This window comes from Rutidosis leptorrhynchoides, chromosome 11, assembly GCF_046630445.1.
Source record: "Rutidosis leptorrhynchoides isolate AG116_Rl617_1_P2 chromosome 11, CSIRO_AGI_Rlap_v1, whole genome shotgun sequence".
Lineage (NCBI taxonomy): Eukaryota > Viridiplantae > Streptophyta > Magnoliopsida > Asterales > Asteraceae > Rutidosis > Rutidosis leptorrhynchoides.
This window is the reverse complement of record NC_092343.1, coordinates 188,409,314-188,415,011: the sequence shown is the minus strand read 5'-3', so window position 1 is coordinate 188,415,011 and position 5,698 is coordinate 188,409,314.

Sequence of the window (5,698 nt, the reverse complement as noted above, 5' to 3'; positions counted from 1 at the left end):
CGTAACGACTATCAGACAGAAACACTAATGCAGACCTGGTTCGCTAAGACCACCGCTATGATACCACATGAAGCGACCTGTCTAATCCATAAGGACGAATACAATAACATATGATTACATCGCGAGGTATTTGACCTCTATATGATACATTTTACAAACATTGCATTCATTTTTAAAAGATAACCTTTCATTACGTCGAAAGTTGACATGCATGTATAGCATTTCATAATATCCAACTTATAAATGACCTAATCTGTCATTTACTCAATAATAATCTCTATTGAATTCAACGACTTGAATGCAACGTGTTTTGAAATATGCCATGAATGATTCCAAGTAATATCTTTAAAATGAGCAAATGCACAGCGAAAGATTTCCTTAATACCTGAGAATAAACATGCTTTAAAGTGTCAACCAAAAGGTTGGTGAGTTCATTAGTTTATGGTAATTAATCATTTCCATAATGTTAATAGACCACAAAATTTCCTTTATTCAATAATCATACACTCGCAAGTGTTTAAAAATCTTTCATATGGATTGAACACCTGGTAACCGACGTTAACATAATGCATATTGAATATCCCAAAAACAGAAATTCATCTGTATTAATAACTCGAAGTACTAAAGCATACCATTTTCCAGTATGGGGGAGTTAGTGCCCGTAGATCTACCTTTAGGATTCGCGTCAATTAGGGTGTCTGTTCCCTAATTCTTAGGTTACCAAGCTAAAAGGGGTGATATTCGATTCGATAATCCAACCATAGAATGTAGTTTTGATTACTTATGTCTATTCCGTAAATCATTTATAAAAGTTACGCATGAATTCTCAGTCCCAAAGATATATATTGCAAAAGTATTTAAAAAAGGAGTAATGAAACTCACAATACTGTATTTCGTAGTAATTATGCATATGACGGCATTGAACAAGTGCAAAGTTGGCCTCGGATTCACGAACCTATATTAAGTATATATATTTATATGTTGGTCAATATCTGTCTAACAATTTAGGTCAAATCGTAGTGCATCACAATCCTAATGCTCGAGACTAAATATGCAAAAGTCAACAAAAGTCATCTTGACCAAAATGATTTCCAAAATTTATACATGATTATTATATAGTTTAAATATAGTCATTTTATATATTTAAATATTTTTAACAATTTTTATTAGAGTAAATAATATAATTCATTTATTAATAAATGAAATTTTATATTGAAATTTATATAATAAAAATATACTTTTATATATCTTGAATAATAAAATTTATAAAGTTCATTTAATATCATAAAATAATATGATATGTATTATTAATGTAATTATATTACATGTAGTAAAATATCTTTGTATCACGTATTTATTTGATAAAATAATATCGATAATAACAATAATAAGTAAAAGTTGTATTATTTTGTAATAATAATTATTATTATTCTACTAATAAAAATAACAATATTTATATTTACTAAAAAAAATGATATTATGATAAAATGATAATTTTTATTATTAATAATACTTAAATGATATTTTATAATAACAATGATATTTCTATAGAAAATAATAATTTTAGTAAAAATGATAGTTTTAATATAAATAATACTTTTAATAATAATAATGATAAAAATAATGAAAATGATATTTTATCTAAATCAATACCTTTCAATATTTTAATTTCATCATGATACTTATACTCATTATTTCTTAATCAATTTGTTAATAGTTTTTAGTCGTCTTTTATATTGCGTTCATATTAATGATAATAATAGTAATCATAATAATTAGATGTTACTAATATTAGTTTTAATTATAATAATACTAATAATAATAAACATTATGATAATATTAATGATAATACTAATAACTATTTTAGTGATAATATTAATAATAATACTAATTATAACTTTAACGATAATAACGATAATAATAATATTAAAAATAACAATTTTTAATGATAATACTTTTTATTAATAATAATAATAATAATAATAATAATAATAATAATAATAATAATTAGATAATAATTAGATAATAATTATAACGACGATAATAACGACAATAATAATAATCATTTTTAATAATAATACAAAAATTCAATTGATTATAACTTCTAATCCGTTCATCGAAACCATTCGATATCAAAATAAAAAGTTTTTAATTTTTCGCTAGCTTTCCAACGACATGCATATCATATACCTTATCTCAACCACATATGTAACTATTTCAGGATTCAACATAACTTATCTAACGACAATAACAAAGGTACAAGCATGCATAATCCTATATACTCGAGCACTAGTCAGGGATACACTAATAATATATAAAAGTTAAGTTATGAGTGCTCACGTATCAATATTGAGATTCAATATTGCAGGAAAGATACGTAGATACAACGGAGATGATAAACACTAAATTGACCTCAAGAGCATACACATGAACCATTCCCATCACCTCCATAGCTATAACCCATAATTTCTTTAGCCCTATCCTACTCATAAAATCCATTTTTGAAATAATTCGCTCATGACCTCGTCGTAGTATTTTATGTATAATAATACTAATAATAATATTACTATTAATAATAATAATAATAATAATAATAATAATAATAATAATAATAATAATAATAATAATAATAATAATAATAATAATAATAATAATAATAATAAGATTAATAATAATAATAATAATAATAATAATAATAATAATAAATAAATAAATAAATAAATTACATAAGTACTACGGAGTATAGAGAGAAAGATAGAATGAATTATAAAACAGAAAACGAGTTCGATTTATAGGAGTTTAGCCACTAACCCACTCATGCACTCGCATGAGTTTGTGAGAGGGATCTCATGCGAGTGCATGAGTCCCAATCATGGCTTACATTCACTTAAAAACCTTACCGACACTCGATAATTAATATTATATATAAATATATATTTAATTCATATAATTAATTATATATTATATTATATTCACGTGCATAGTTGACTTATAAAATTAGTTCCAATGACTTGTACATTATCACTCGACTTATGTCCCGTTCCGGTTTCTCGAACAGTTTCGTACGCTTAGAAAACTGGTACTTTATGTTCCGTGTAATGTACATTTATACATAACAAGACTCAAATCAATGAAAAACTATCCCACTCAAAGTGTAACTTATTCATTTGAGTGTTTTGGTCATTTGCTTCTATAAATCGACATCTCATTATATATATATATATATATATATATATATATATATATATATATATATATATATATATATATATATATATATATATATATATATATATATATATATATAATAGTATTATTTTTAAAATAAAATGTTTTATAAATAAAATTAATATTAAATTTTATTACGTTGTAAAATATATATATACTTTGATTTCGAAATATAAACTTGAAATATTTATTTAATAATATAATATATAATTTTTCAAAACTAAATGTATTTCAAAGTTCATTATATTATTTAAAATCGTTTCAAAATTATTACTTACTAATACTTTCACCCTTTTTGAAACAATAAAAATATATTTACAAATTTATAATACAAGCTTTAATTAAGTTCTTTAAAATTCATAAACAAGTAATCTTATAAAGTGTCTTAATAATAAAGTTCTTTTTAAACTGAAAACGTTTTGTACGCTTGAAACTAATATATAATAATTTTGTTTTCCAAAACTAAATATATATAAGAATCATTTTAAAAGGTTAAAATTATGGAATTCGTTATATCATACAATGTTTTAGAAAAGTAAGATTAAATATACTTTTAATAGATTTCAAGTTTTTAACGTTTGTTGGTGCAACGTGATATGAAGTCTCAAGGTTAGATAAACATATGAAATCTTCTTAATGTAAAATGTCGATACCCAATGTCTAAGTTATTTACATTCCACATTCCAACTTTAAGATGAAGGTTAAAAATAGTTATCTTATTAAGATCACGAGGAAAATGTTGTAAAGTATGAATTGAAAATCAAATGGGAATCTTCACTAACTCTTGTCTAGTTCCCGTTAATTGACACTTTATTCTTATTTGTAAAAATCACTTTACCATTTTCCGAATATGGTTAAAAAAAGAAAGGTTTCCTAAATCAAAGTGGACCTCTCAACAGAGACTCGTAATCATGCAATGTATCTGATAAATCAATCATTTGATATTATCTTCTAATTTTGTCGATAAACATATTGAAACAAATACGTTCATGTAAAGTATTATACGTTTAATACTTTGTTAATATTCTCAAGTTATAATATATACATATACATATATATACATATTCATATCCAATTATAAAATGGTTCGTGAATCGTCGGGATTTGGTTGAGGTTAAATGAATGTATGAACATAGTTTAAAATCCTTCAGATTTATCTTAACAAACTTTGCTTATCATGTCGGAATAATATAAAGATTAAAGTTTAAATTTGTTCAGAAATTTCTGGGTTGTCACACATTCGGGATTGGATTCCACCTCACGGCCTTCACGGATGCTGATCATGGTGGTGACCAAGTGAAACAAAAATGTACCTCCGGTGGCCTTTAATTCCTAGGTCGTAAATAGTCAGCTGGTCATCCCGCAAGCAAAACTGCATATCACTCTCCACTGTTGACTCTGAGTGCATTGCAGTTGCAAGTTGTTGCTCCCAAGTTTTGTGGATGCAGACCCAACTTCTCGACTATGGATTTAAATTCCACAAAATTCCGATCTACTGTGACTCTCAGAATGCCATTGCTATTACTAGAAACCTTGTTCATCACTCTAGAACCAAACACATTGATATTCACTACTACTTCATAAAGGATCATGTTGAGAAAGGAAATGTTGAACTATACTTTGTCCCCACTAAAAACCAACTGGCTGACTTACTCACCAAGGCCTTTGATGAACCCACGTTTAAATACCTAGTTGGTAAAATTGGCATGGTGGATTTCTCTACCATCTAGAATCATGGCAAGTGCCTAGGGGGAGTGATGCACTTGCCTAGGGGGAGTATTGTGTTTTTCAAAATCTGATCCATAACATTTTGAGGTGGAGATGAGAAAAATGTCTCTCACATAAATTACAGTGTGAGACCCGGTGTCATAATATGATTTTCCAAATCTAAACTGACTTTTACACAAATAACAGTGTAAAACTCGCATTTTCAAATATAACTCTCCTAAAACCTACAACTTTCTAGGGGGAATTAAGATTAAAATGTCAGCAATAACGGAGGATGTGTCCTAGTCACAGAATCAGGAGGATGTGTCTAAATGACTGCCCCAAACCAAAACAGTCAGAAATGACGGAGATGTGTCCCTGTGACTGCCTCAAGAGGATGTGTCAAAATGACTGCCTCAAAATCGTAGTCAATAAATGACGGAGGATGTGTCCTAGTGACTGACTCAAGAGGATATGTCTAAATGACTGCCTCATGGTTCCCGGACTCAAAAGTTGTAAAACCTGAGAAAATTAAATTTCGTAAAATAATTAAAGTTTAAATTTCACAGAATTTCTTAAAATTCTTTAGGTTTTCGAGCTATTCGAAAATCCCTTTAAATCCAAATCTTCTCGAAAAACTGAATGTTTTCGAGCAAGTTCAAATTTTGAATGTTTTCCAGCAATGGTATCTGAAATTCTTAATTTTTGAACTATGCCTTGAATGTTAGTGGTTCTCGAGAAAGCTTGACTGAAATTGAAACTT